Source organism: Mustela putorius, unplaced genomic scaffold, assembly GCF_011764305.1.
Source record: "Mustela putorius furo isolate JIRA1106 unplaced genomic scaffold, ASM1176430v1.1 tig00537350_pilon_pilon_pilon, whole genome shotgun sequence".
Taxonomy (NCBI): Eukaryota; Metazoa; Chordata; class Mammalia; order Carnivora; family Mustelidae; genus Mustela; species Mustela putorius.
The window spans coordinates 2,143,351-2,158,495 of record NW_025422471.1 but is presented as its reverse complement, the minus strand read 5'-3'; the positions used below and the strand labels follow the sequence as shown (position 1 = coordinate 2,158,495).

The 15,145-nt window shown below is 39.0% G+C and overlaps 1 pseudogene; it reads left to right on the top strand.

Annotated features, from left to right (window-relative positions):
- Nucleotides 1-4,641: 4,641 nt before the first annotated feature.
- Nucleotides 4,642-9,889, top strand: LOC101681397 (annotated as a pseudogene).
- The last annotated feature ends 5,256 nt before the right edge of the window (nt 9,890-15,145 follow it).

Here is a 15,145-nt window from a genome sequence, read left to right as displayed (position 1 = left end):
ATTAAAATCTATTTTATCTGATGTCAAGATTGCCACCCCAGCTTTGTTTTGAAGTCCATTAGCATGGTAAATTGTTTTCCACCCCCTCACTGAAATATATATATGTATATAATTAGACTGGTGAATATAAAAGAGCCACACAGTTGATTTTGGGTGTATTTTTGTCTGTTAGGAGAGAATGCCTCCCAAAATTTTAAAGAAAAAAAACTTATATATATACAAAAACAAGGGTAAACACAACGAAGGGATGGAATATGACTATAAGATGAAAATTTTTAAAGTCCCTTTAAAAAAAGGATTGATAAGTTGAAAAAAGAAAAATAAAGGAGAGAATGTGATCAGGCTAGAGACTAGAACAAAGCTATATGCTAGATTTAGGGTATGTTCTGCTCTGTTAGAAGAATCTATATCCCAAAATTTTGAAGAAAGAAAGACATATATGTATATAAAAAATAAGGTTAAATACAATGAAGGGATAAAATATGACTATAACAATGAAAATTTTTAAAATTTTTAAAAAAGATTTTAAATTTTAAATTTTAAAAAAGATAAAATATGACTATAACAATGAAAATTTAAAAAATTTTTTAAAAAGATTTTTAAAAAGTTATTGATAAAATAGTTAAGTTAAAATAGGAAAGGGGAAATTTTTAAAAAGAATTGAATAAGAAAAAAAGAAAATCTAAAAAATGTAACTTTGAAAGACTAAAGAATCCTGGGGGAAAGCCATGAATTCTATGTGCTGTGTTCCCATAGCTCTGATGTTTTGCAATTCTCATTGATCAGTGAACTTGGTCTTGGCCAGAGGTTCTTGCAGATTTTCTGGGAGAGGGGCCTGTTTCAGTGATTCTCAAATGTCTTTGCCTGAGGCAGAATTGCACTGCCTTTGCTGGGGCAGCCTAAGGAATCTGCTCAGGTTCTCTGTAGCTTTTGTTTCCTGAATGCTTTCCGTAGAGTTCTGGAGGATGGGAATGAAAATGGAGGCCTCCCAGTCTCCCCAGGGTAGGAGCCAAGAGCTCGGGGCTGCATTCCTCAGAGTGACCCTGGAGAAAAGCGCTCAATCACTCCCGCCTCCCTGGTCTCCGGCTGCACTGCCCAGCCTGTAACTGAGCATTTCTATCTCTGGCCCATGGCCCTGTTTGGAGTCTCCAAACCCAGCAGATTCCTGCAGCATGCTCCTGCACTGCTCCTCTCAGTGGAAGAGGGGATGGCATCTCCCCGGATCTGCCTGTTGTGGGGTCCCTGCTCCATGAGGTATGCCTGACTAAGCCCTGGTTTAAGGTAACCCCGAGCTGAGAGCCCACTCTTCGGTTCCTCTCTGTAGCCTGCTTTCCCACTCCAATACCTGGGAGCTCTGCTGTACTCAGACACCCCAGGCCTTTCTGTGACCCCCCCCCCCCCACAGGTCCTATGACCACACTGTGCCCGTGAGGACTCCACCCCACGCTTAGCCTCTGGAATGACGTTCCTCCATGGAGCAGACTTCTAAAAGTTCTGATTTTGTTCTCCGTTGCTCTACTGCTTCCTGGGAGCCAGCCCCTCCCCGCTGCGGTCTATCTTCCCATATAGCACCTCAGATTCACTTCTCTGCATGTCCTACCTTCCAGAAAGTGGTCGCTTTTCTGTTCCGAGAATTGCTACTATTCTTTTTTTCGATCTCCTGTTGAGTTTGTAGGTTCAAAATGGTTTGATAACTATCTAGCTGAATTCCTGGGACCCGAAGAAATTTAGATTTCCTACTCCTCTGCCATCTTGCTCCTCCCCCATACAAATTACTTTTATGACATCTTTTTCATTATAATCCATCAATGCAATTTAGTAAGAACCTGATAACTTTGCTTCATATAATAATCAGACTCTAGATCCCTTTCTTCAAAATGCCTACATGCAATTCAAGCATCTTAGTAGTGGCATAGCGGAGATTTAATTGACCAGTCATGAAAACACTATAGACTGCTTTGTAAAAAATTATGTTAGAGTGTCTTCCAGTTATGTTATTTTTAAATTATTTTTTTTTTAATTTTATTTATTTATTTGACAGACAGAGATCACAAGTAGGCAGAGAGGCAGGCAGAGAGAGAGAGAGGAGGAAGCAGACTCCCCGCAAAGCAGAGAGCCCGATGCGGGGCTCGATCCCAAGACCCCAGGATCACGACTCGAGCCGAAGGCAGAGGCCTTAACCCACTGAGCCACCCAGGCGCCCCTATTTTTAAAAACCTAACTCAGGGGCGCCTGGGTGGCTCAGTGGGTTAAGCCGCTGCCTTCGGCTCAGGTCATGATCTCAGGTTCCTGGGATCGAGTCCTGCATCGGGCTCTCTGCTCGGCAGGGGGCCTGCTTCCCTCTCTCTCTATCTGACTGCCTCTGTCTACTTGTGTTCTCTGTCTGTCAAATAAATAAATAAAATCTTTAAAAAAAAAAAAAAAAAAAACCTAACTCAGATTTTTTTCCTCTCATCAGTGATACCAAAGATGATTGCCTTCTCTTGCAAGCTTAATTTGGGCATCCTCCCCAAGTAGAAACTTCACCTTTCTTTGTATTCCTTTGATCTTCCTTCTCAAATGAGGAATAGCATTTTCCTTTCTTGACGACTCCTTTATTTCCCTTTTGGTACCATCCGCAGTAAATATGTAAATGTAGAATAACAACTCTTCTGATGTATATGTGCCTGTCCACTGTATCTTACATATTTGTTTTTTTATTTCAATGTGAGGATTAGTCCAATACCCCAAAATAAATGTTTTATGCACTGACTTTGATGGTGCTCAAGTCTGCTTACACTGAGGAAATTAGCTGACTTGCACTTTTGTGGTACAATATTTGACCCTCAGCTCCATCAGCTACTTTTTTGAATGTTATCAAATGTTCCTAAACAGTTTACAGTGACTTGATGGATTCAAAAAAATAAAAATAAATATGAAAATGATGTACTATAAGGAGGTGAGAAAGATAAAGGGAGAACAAAGATAAAAATGGAAAAGTTAATACAAAAGTCATTCCTATTACATCTGCTCGAGGGAGAGAATTTGCCTCTAAACTTTCTAGCAGCTCATTAAATAAAAATCGATTACTTACATAATTCATGAGCCCATTAAACATTAAGAGTTCCTAATTATAAGACCAGAAAAACTTGCTCCCAAGTACCTTCTAAAAGACAGCAAGATGTGTCATTGGGGTCTTCAACGATATCCATTGAGTAGACAAATACCTTTTGCAGGTCTGTTCTTACGTATGTCCCTTACTATAACGTGCAGAATTTTATGCCTAATATAAGCAAATGGCATGAAAAAAAGAAGAGTTGGGAAAAGAAACTCAGGGGTATTACAATCCTGTCCTAGTACACTACCCTTATTCTGCTAACTTGGCTTGACTGAAGATGGTACACTAGAAATGAATGAACTCCATTGCCTTAAGTCTCTCCACTGATGATTGCTCTTAGCTGAATTTCATTTATTGAGACCCTCAGAGATTGCTCTGCTTAGGAAGTACCTAAAGAAGTGCATCCTATACCTGGCTTTACTGTAGAACCACCTGGGGAATTAAAGAAGAAAAAAAGACAGGGGGCACTCCTTCCAGAGATCCTGATTTAGTTGACTTAGAGGAGTATCTTGGTATAGGCCATGCTTTTTAATATCTCTAAGTAATTCTAATGTGCATCCAGCATTGAAAACTGCTGTCTTTGAGAACAGCTGTTCCACTGTGCCAGTTACTATGAGTAGATACCTATATTTTCACATACGTTATGGTTTACAAATGTTTGGAGAGAGAAGATGGGATCTGGGGTATTTTAATTTTGACCATTAATACCAAGATCTGACTGCCTTAATTTCTCAGTGTTTTAAATTGGATAAAAAAATAAGCATAATTGACTTATTAAAAAGACAAAGAGAAACAGCTGGGCTTTGATTTTTTTACATTAAATTATCCAGAGAGTATTATTTGGGGGAGGAAAAAGAATTGCTCTGTCATTCACTGAATTGGCCCTGAATTATCATATGCATAAAATCTTTTGTTCTAAGCTTTCTTCTTAGTTTATCAAATCAGCATATTCTTTCTCAAAATTCCCATGCATCTTTAAACTCTCACTCAACTGTTATATAAATTGAATATTTAAGTAGGTGAATGACAAGGGAAGCCAAAGACTTGGTTTTAGGGCCTTTTCCCCAGACTGTCATCTACCTAATAGCTCAAAGTTGGTGTAAGTCAAAGTTGATGATGCCCATAGCATACTTCTCAGATTTCAGTGAATATAAGTATCAGCTGTGGGTACTTATTTTGAGAGGACGGACTCTTGATCCCGTACCCAGAGTTTCTGATTCACTATGCTGGGTGGGGCCCAGATCTCTGCATTTTTAAGAAGCATCCCTGGTGATCTGGACCCAGGTGTTCTATGGACCATCTCCAAGAAATAAAGTCCCACAGAGAGTAGCCAAGCCTTAAAACAATTATTAGGCATACGAAGCCATGTTCTCAAATATATGGTCTCCAGAGAGAGAGGCCTAGAAGTCATTGACCCCACTTCCTCAAACCCACATCACAGAAACCACAGGTGCAAATTATCTTCACAGCCAGAACTTACCTACCAGCAACATCTCCCTTCCATTCCCTTAACAAGGATCATCCCAAAGACAAAAATACAAGTGATGTCGTCCACAGGCCACCACGCTAGTCTTATTTTCTCCTTTCAAATCACACCTAAAGGCAAGAATCCACCAGATACATTTGGTGTGTTTTTCCTGCATCCTTATTTAAGGGAGCATATATATTCAATCTAGAGAATACACTGATGATGATAAATGTGACTCCTCCTTATAGACTTCCAATTTCTGAAACACCAATACCCAGAGATGTCGGTCATACCTCTAAACTAAAGGTACAAAACAAGAAACAAGTATTTTCTGTGCTCCAAAACTGAGTACACTGTACCATCACAGGGATTTACCAAAGAAGACTTGATAAGAGAGTGCCCAAGTTTGGACATATGAAGAAAGAATATGAAATAGACGAGTTTATAAAGACAAGTTTGACAATAAAAGAACTCTTCATTTTTGAGGAAAAGTGCGTTTTCTCCTATACACATACATACATAACCTGAACAAACCAGTTACTTGAGAATGCTTCATTTGGTTCCTCTATTATACTAACATCACTCTCCATGTCTTTAAAAATATATATTGTCCAGGAGCTGACGTAAGCATGCAAATGGATGAAACAGCACAAATGCACTGGTTCTTACGATTAACTTCCAGATAAGGAGGTAGTTCCATTCAGTAGTGCAGCCTAGTCTTAGCCAATATTGACTTTGGAAAGAACGCCTGGTTAAGATGAGAAAGTTCTGAAATTCCAAGCACTAGATCTTACTATACACCATTCTGAACCCACCTATAGCTGTATCTTATATGCCTATAAAATACAGACCATTTTATTAGTCAAAGTTCTTTAGTCATAAATCACAATTTACACAATTCTTACTTATTAAGAATTAATAATGATAATAATGAAAAATTAATAATTTATTAAGGTATAGTACTACTATTTATTCATTCACATAACTGAAAAACTCAGGCATGGCTAGATTCAGCAACTCAGAAGATGCTATCAGGAATTTGCCTCCCCTCGTCCCTCAGTTTGTCTTTCTTCTACAAAGGATTCATTTTCATGCACACTCTCCACCCAGAAGTAATAAAGGTGGCAACCAGCAACTCTGAGTTTAAATCCTCCCAGCATTAACTTTGAGGGAGATACCTTCCCTTTCTAAAGAGTTCTAATACATTGACTAACTGGCCTGATTTGATTTCTGTGCAACTTTAGAATAAATCACCATAGGCAGGGCAAGTGGGATATGTAGAACCAGAGCAGAGTCACATCTCACAGTAACCACACTGATGATTTATAGAGAATTTGTTTCACCAAGGAAACTTCAGATACTACTGCCAGTTGAATAAATGTTGATTCTGGTAAGAAAAAAAAAACAGTAGACAGGCACTAATGTTCTATTTCTTGGATAAAGAGGTTTACTGAAATGCCTATTTGTGTGGTGCTTAAATTATTACATTAAAAAGGGACATTGAGCAATTAAGTCTGTACCAGTGTATAAATGAAAAGAGTCTCAAATTCCCACAAACAATACTGAATACAAGAAGAAGTGTTCAATTTGGATCGTTCGCAAAAATAATGACAATGAAAAATATACAAAGAAAACAAGAGCAAAGATTTGAGACCTAAAATCTGTCTCTTATACTACGATTTCTACTCATCTAAGGTTGATGGAAACAGGTAGCTTCGAATCAATAAAAGAGATAGTTGCCTTACTTAAAAAAAGATAAATCATGGATGTTCAGTCAATACTATTCATTCTAATACAAACAAATTATGATGTTCTTTTGTCCCCAGTTCTTCCTCTGAAAATTTCAAAGCTATAGCAATACTGAAGACTGTCATATTGACTATCCATATACCCTTCGCTTACACTTAACAGAGATTAACATTTTGCCATATGTGTTTTTCTCTTTCTCACAGGTGTGCAATGCATGCACACACTAGTTTACCTCTACTGAGCAATTTGAGAATAATTTGAGGACATCATAACATTTACTCTCAATAGTTCAACACATATCACCTACAAATTAGGCATTCTCCTACATAACCACAGAAACATTGTTACACAAAAGAATTGAACACTGATTCCTTAATATCGGCTAATATGGTAGTCTACATTTGAACCCCCAGTATCTCTAAAATTCCCTTTGGAGCTTTCTATTTTTGATCCAGGATCCAATTAATATTCACATGATGCATTTGTTTCTTACAACTCTTTTGTCTCCTTTTTAAAAAAATTTATTTATTTGACAGAGAGAGAGCACAAGTAGGCAGAGAGGCAGGCGGGGGGTGGGGTGGGGGTGCAGGCTCCCTGCTGAGCAGAGAGCCCAGTGCGGGGCTCCATCCCAGGACCCTGAGATCATGACCTGAGCCCAAGGCAGAGGCTTCTTCCCACTGAGCCACCCAGGCAACCCCTCTTTTGTCTCTTTAATGTAATTCTTTTGCCATTCTTTTTCTTCCAAAACATCAACACTTTTAATAATCCAGTCTGGGGCACCTGGGTGGCTCACTGTGTTAAGCTTCTGCCTTCAGCTCAGGTCTTGATCTCAGGGTCCTGGGATCAAATCCTGCATCAGGCTTTCTGCACAGCAGGAAGCCTGCTTCCCCACCATCTCTCTCTGCCTGTCTCTCTGCCTACTTGTGATCTCTCTCTGATAAATAAATAAAAATCTTAAAAAAAAAAATAGTGCAGGCCAGTCATTTTGCACAAGGGCTCCCACTGTAACTTCATCTTTTTTTCTCATGATTGATTTATAATTCTGATGATGCCTACCTCCCACCGCCTCATATTAGGAGACACACAATGTCAGTTTGCTCCATTATTGATGATGCTACATTTGATCACTTAAGTAAAATGATGTCCAGGGCACCTGGATGGCTGAGTCGGGTCATGATCTCAGGGTCCTGGGATTGAACCCTGCATCCAGCCCCCAGCCCCCTGCTCAGTGGGGAGTCTGCTTCTCCCTCTCCTTTGGTCCTACGCCCCGCAATTCGTGCTCTCTCTCTCTCTAATAAATAAGTAAAATCTTAAAAACAATAAAAATGTTTTTAAATGTACAACAAATTCCCCATTATATATGTTCCATTTCTACCTTTTCTTTATAAAGTGTTTCTGAGAGAAAACATTTTTTTGAGATTTATTTTTTATTTTTTTATTAACAAATAATGTATTATTAGCCCCAGGGGTACAGGTCTGTGAATCGTCAGGTTTACACATTTCCCAGCACTCACCATAGCACATACCCTTCCCAAAGTCCATAATCCCACCACTGTCTCCCTACCAACCCCCCACCCCAACAACCCTCAGTTTGTTTTGTGAAATTAAGAGACAAAGTAGGAGAGAAAGCATTTTTAAGATCATGTGAGTATCTACTCCCCCAAAACTTTTACCTAATAGTTTTTATATCCATTGGTGATGTTTTCCTAAATTTATAATTTGGGGGGAGTTCTTAAATAATAATGGTTTTCTAATTATATTATTTTTTCTTCATTTATTAGCAAGCATTCTTCTGTAAATGACTGAGTCTTTATCTCACTCCAATAAATATTGGTAGCATCTGTTCAAGAACATAAATGAATCCCCTCATTTTATTTATAATTAGTATGATATATTCCCCAAACTCATGGCACAAATATGGTCAAATACCTTCTATCATCCTACTTAACTGCTCAGGTCCTCACCTTTCTTACTGATAGAAAGCCAGCTACCAAACGTTTGGATTTTGGGATTCCCTCTCCTTTCCTTCTCTGAAGTGGTCAAAAAAACTGACGGATGGTCAGAGCAGGAAGGGGTGAGAGAGGGACAGAGGGAAGGAGAGATGAAGGTGACAGCCACATAGATTTTTATAAAGCATCTTCAGGGTAGTTATTACCAGTGTAGTGAATGGCTGACATCTGGTGGTAAAACAGTAAAAATTTGCATGGATTTGTACACTCCTAGAAGAGGGGCCATTTGGTGAATGACGGCTGTGTCTTCAAGAATAATTTAAAATGCTGCGAGTCACCCAGTTTTTATGTCCACATCATACCAAGCACCCAGGTATTTGAAAAGATCTGTAACATCAGCTGTCACATAGATACTGACAGTATCCATGTCATCTTTGACAATGGAGTCACTATTCTCCAAACCAAAGAACAGAAAACCATGAAATAGTTCAGCTACTTTTTCTTTTTAACATGAACACTTAAGGAAGGAAAAGTAAACATATATAATGGCACTCAAAATCATTTGCATATTTTGTTAACCCATTGCCATTTTAAGAAATAAGAGAAAATTAAAATTAAGTTCAGAAAAGTTTAAAAAATGGGTGCTTGGTATTGATCCCTGGGAAAGAAGACACAGGCGATAATGATGCCAAAGGCCATTACATCATTGGCTAGGAGATTGTGACCTGGACTGGATCTGAAAACTGGCAGATCTTTGTACAGTGCTGTGGGACTTGCTCATCTTCCACAGCTCTGGGGACAACGCCAGTCCCAGGTTTGTGCCCCTACTCATGAATCAGTTCTTGGTGGTGTATGGCAAGAAGCCCAACCTCAAGTTTGCCAGTCCTCCAGGTTTCAACAGCCATGGTGGAGCCCCACAATTCCTTCTTGATCATTCACATGACCTTCGATCATTCTTGCTGTGCCTTCATGGTCACCAAGGAAGCCATCTACGACATAGGTCAGCACAACCAGGATATCATACATACTAATCTCCATCATTTGATTGGGCAGGTTGTGTCTATCATCATTACGTCTCTGCAATTTGACAGTACCCTGAATGTGAATTTGACAGGCTTCCCAACCAACCTGGTTCCATACCCCCACATCTACTTTCCCCGGGCCACTGACTCTGAGGCATCTCAGCTAAGAAGGCCTACGATGAGCAGCAAGATCACCAACACCTGCCTGAAGCCAGCCAGTCAAATGGCCAAGTACATGGTTTGTGGCCTGTGGTGTTGGAGGGACGAGCCAATATCAACACAGCCTTTGCCAGCAACAGGATGAAATGCAACATCCAGTTTGTGGATGTTGCCCAACTAGATTTAAAGTGGACGTCAATTACCAGCCCTCTGATTGTCATCCCCCAGGGAGACGTGGCCAAAGAGCAACAGAGTGTCGGCGTACTAAGCAATACCACTGCCGTGGCTGAGGTCTGGGCCTGCCCAAACCGTAAGTTTGATCTCACGAAGCAAAGTGAACATTTATGTATTGTATGTGGGAGAAGGCATGTAGGAAAGAGAGGTCTCTGAGGCCCAGGAGAACTTGGCAGCTCTGGAGAATGATGGGGAAGAGGTAGGCATGGATTCTGTGGAAGAATAGGAGAATGCGGCTGGCAGCATGGCTGGTTTCAAGTTGTTTGCAATTAAATTTCCTGTATTAAATGATTAAAATAATAACTCTATGACTACTAAAAACCATTGAATTTTTACTTTATTTTTATTTTTTTAAAGATTTTATTTATTTATTTGACTGAGAGAGAGACAGAGATCACAAGTAGACAGAGAAGCAAGCAGAGAGAGAGGGGGAAGCAGGTTCCCCACCGAGGAAAGAGCCTGATGTGGGCTCGATTCCAGAACCCTGAGATCATGACCTGAGCCAAAGGCAGAGGCTCAACCCACTGAGCCACCCAGGTGCCCCTGAATTTTCACTTTAAATGAGTGAATTTTATTGTATGTTAATTTTACACACACACACACACACACACACACACACACACACAATCATATTCAAAACTGGCAAACAAAGACCATCCTCAAAGCCTGAAAACTCCTAGTCACAGTCGGGCCGTGTAGAAATCGCTTTGTATCTTCCAAAACTGAGTCATATCTCCTTCAAATAATGAATCATTCCTACCTCTACCAGGGGCCTCACTAATGAATTCTCTAGCTTCACACTTGTGAAAATGCCCTATAGCTGTCCTGCTTAGGCCAGCTGCCTACTCTTTCCCAGGGTGTCCTGCAGCCCTGCTTTCCTTGCTTAGGTAAAGGCCTACAGATATGGGAACATTTTTGTTGTGTGTGGAAGTCTGCATCCCACAGCACAATTTCTCTACCTGGTGCCGTCCTCTTGCTGTACCTTCCTGCCCTCCATCTCACTGTCAGGCACATCTACTGCCTACTGTGGATTCCACAGCTCAGGGAGCCCAAGTCTGTGACATTCAAAACCTGAAGAGTCTCCCATAGGGGAGAGATGAGAAGCTAGCTATGGAAAGAAAGGAACTGTGTAGGAGGAGAACAGAAAACATTCAGCTTTCTACTCCTTCAGTACCTTCAGTGCCCATTCTGTCTTCCCTACTTGTACATGACCAGTCTTTCCACACAGTTGGAATAAAATTCTTTACCACTGGAGCCAAACACAGCTTCCTGTCAGAGTGAACTGAAATATCATATTGTTTCAGAAAAGCTCTGTATCCCAATGATCTTGGCAATTCAGGTATCTCATTAAAATACATACTATGCTAAGACTTTCACGTTCTATTATGAACTGACTGGAATTCAAAGGAAGATTTAGGATTGAAGGCTAATAACTTCAAGTTTGTGAGGTAGGATAGGACATATTCCTAAGAATTTCTGATTCTTATTCTGGAAAAAAAAAAAAAGGTTCTGTCTCCAATTTTCAAATTGAAAATTGAGGTAAAAGTAGGAAATTGATATTCTATATAAATTACACTGGATTGTAAATTCCTTAGCAAAGACCAAGTGCTATGTGATTACAAAATAATATGTTACTGCAAAGACTAATGTTCTATCTCATTAGGTTTCTATTGGCAGATGAGAATGAGATTCTTGAAAACTTGCAGGCTTTATTTGTAGTCACTTAAATGTGGCGTTCACATCTGGTATACCCATCAAAAGGCGGAAGGGGGCCAAATGCTCTGCTGCCATCATTCATAAAGCTAGGAACCTTGCTTGAGCATCTGTTCGATTGGCCAGGTAATATAAATAATGCCACAGACTATGTATAATCAGTCACCAGATGTCTTGGATCACTACCTCAGCCAAGATTAACAAGAAATGTGGCAGGTCAATAGCAAGTACAGATCTCTGTAGCAAAGAGAATGTCTTGGCCTCTCCAAAGGGACACATATTAATTAAAGTTTCATTCTGGAGAGTTCCAAACTGTGCATAAGTGAATGCTCAATTCCTATCCCCAGGACTCCAGATTCATATCCAAATATCTACCCAGTGGATCTACTCAACGTATAATAAGCATCTCAAACTCAACACGTTCAAACTGAACTTCTCTTTTCTTTCCCAAACCTGTTCTTCCTAGTCTTCTTCATCTCCGTGCTTCTAGTCCTGCAAGCCTAAAAAGTTTATAATCCTCATAGATTCCTCTCCTCCTCTAAAAGCTATCTCTGGTGTCAGCAAATCCTGTTTACCTTTAAAATATAACTGATACTAACCATTTCTCATCGCCTCCACTGCTATCCGTGCCGTCATCTCTCCCCTGAATTACCACAACAGCCTCATAACCAGTCTGCCAGTGTGCTTTTTCTGACCATTCCTATTCCAGTTTGCAGAGTGATTATCTAAAACAAAAATAGTAAGTCAGATCATGTCTCTTTTCTCAAACACTTTCAGTGAGCTCCCATATTAAACTAAAAACAGAGTCCATACAATGACCTACATGGCTGAACACAATTTATTTCACCCCCTAGCCTCTGTGGTCTCCTGTTATATTTTTCCTTATTTCATTCTAGGTCTCCTGGACCCCTTCTTATTCCTCAAAATGCCAGACACAGAAACACTACATTTCTCACTTGCTATTTCTTCTCTCTGGAATGCTCTTCCACTAGGTATACACATGGCTCCTTTTCTCATTCTATTCAGAATTTGTCATCTTCTCCTGTTAAGTTGATTTTTCTGCTCCCTATGATGTTTCTGATTTCATCCATGCTTTCTTTTTATGTAGCTTTAACCTACTCATTTTCATTGCATTTAGCATTCTACTGTACAAATATGTCACAATTTATCAATTCTATTGATGGAAATCTATGGTGTTTCCAATGTTTTATTATTATGAAAAAAATCCTCTTATAAACATTCTTTTTTTTTTTTAGATTTTATTTATTTATTTGACAGAGAGAGATCACAAGTAGGCAGAGAGAGAGAGAGGAGGAAACAGGCTCCCTGCTGAGCAGAGAGCCCGATGCGGGACTCGATCCCAGGATCCTGAGATCATGACCTGAGCCGAAGGCAGTGGCTTAACCCACTGAGCCACCCAGGTGCCCCTCTTATAAACATTCTTGAACATAGCTCCTGGTTGGACATAGCTCCTGGTGCAAAATTGCTGGATTATAGACTTGCTGCATCTTCAGCTTTGCTTTGCTACATAAAGCTAAACTATTTTTCCAAAATAGTTGTGTCTATTGATACACTCACCAACTATGTATAACTGTATTATCTCCTCTACATCCTTGCTGATATTTTTAATTATTCCCAATATGGTAGTTTTAAATCGTCTTTAATAAGGGCTTTGATCTGCATTTTTTTCTGGCTATTAATGAGGTTGAGCATCTTTTTGTATGTCAATTGACTGTATCAGGAATCCAACAGGGAACAAATGACAAGTTAGTAATCAAAGGAACTAAGTACAAAGATGTACATGGAGTGTAGGAGAACCCAGTCTGTCCACAATAGTGTTGTTTCCACCCTAAACCCAAAAGGACAAGAAGAGGAAAAGGTTACTGAAACCCTAGAATAGTTCTTACAAAGCAGGAAACTATGGCTAAAAGAAATAGCTAGAGTGAGGAAGGGATCAAGGAGAATATCTCAACTTCATTCTCCTCCCTCCTTCTGGTCTATTGTCAGGAAGCTCCATTGGCTAAATCCAACTGGAAGTCAAAGGGAATAGGAACTCTGCCAATGCCAGGATCCTGGACAGAGCACAGGAAAAGAATGTAAAGTTGGTATGTAGGGGCAAACAAAAGGTATCTGTAGGTGCTGTTCATGTTCACTTTTCTCTCCTATGAAGTACTTGTTCAAGACTTTTGCCCATTTTTGCATTGGATTTTCTTTTTCATATTGATTTATATGGATAATAATTTCTATTGCAAATGACTAGTTTTTCTCGTAATCCTTATGACTTTTCTTTTTTCTTGTCCTAATATATTGGCTAGAGCACCTAATACAATAGCAGTGACACCTGTCTTGTTCATGATCTTAAGGAGAATACTTTCAATGTTTTCCTCATTAAGTATAAAGCTTACTATAAAATTTTTTCTTAATAACATATACTGTATCAGGATAGGGAAATGTTCTTTTGAGTTTGCCAAGAGTTTCCTGTTGCTCTTGTTGTTCTAAATTTCAAATGGATGTTAATATTCAGCGAATATTTTTTTCTGCATCTACTAGATCCAGGGTCTAAAAACTAGTGTCCTCAAAGGCCAAATCCTTCCCACATTTTTAAAAAATAAAGTTTTATTGGAAAACAGCCACACATACCTGTTTAGTACACATGGCTGCTTTCATACTACAATGGCAAAAATGTGTAGTTCTATGGCCAGCAAAGCTAAAAATATTTACTATCTAGTTAGCCTTTGGCACAAGTTTGCCTTCTAGATGATTATACAAGTTTCCTTTTTACTTCTGATCTTTTTGTTTAACTGGCTATTCTCAGAGTGAACACCCCAAATCCGCTCCTTGTCATTTACTGTTCCATTGCCTACAAGGCTTATTTTTACTGCTTGCATCCTGAAGCTTCCTTGCCACTTGCTTTTCCTGGAGGCTGACAAATGAGAGGAAATAGGGAGCCCCCGTTGGTCACAGCACTGACCAAAGGTTCTGGCAGTAGACACATTCTTCGATGGCTACAAATACTGATGGTTAAACCTTCTTCCATAACTCCATCTCTCACTAAGCATTTCCTCTTCTTGCGCTTTCATTCCTATAGGTTTCTGGCTCCTACTGGTCATCAAAGGGATGTCCAACTATCCCTTACTGGTTCCATTAATCCTTCTTTAACTTGTTCCTTAAATTTCCTTCAGTTATAACTGTTTTTTGTGTTTCATCTCTTTCTTGCCATGTCTCTTAGAAATGTAGCCATTAATTATACAAATTGCTTTTCTAAATCAATCTTTAATTTTGGGGATCTACTACTCAATTGCTCATAATGCATATTGTTATAGGTCACTGTATTCAGTTTGTTTTTTATTCTTTTTCGTGTTTGTATTTGTATTTATTTTGAAATTTTTATTTTATTTAATCAATTAATTAACATGTAATACATTATTAATTTCAGAGGTAGAGTTCAGTGATTTATCAATTGCCACATTTGTATTTATGGGAGAATAACTTGTTATTTTCCTTTTTCATTCTGTCCTTTTCAGATTTTGATTATTACAATTATGCCACCCTCATGTCAAGACTGAAGGAGTATCCTGTTTCTAGACTGAATAGTTTGTGTAAGATGTAATACTATGTGTTCTTTAAATTTTGTCATGTTTGGCAAAATCATCTGGCTTATTATTTTTTTTAATCACAGTCAGTTAAATTTTTTTTAGAATTTATCCATTTTAATGTTTCAAGTTTATTGAAACAAAGTTGTAATATCTTCTAT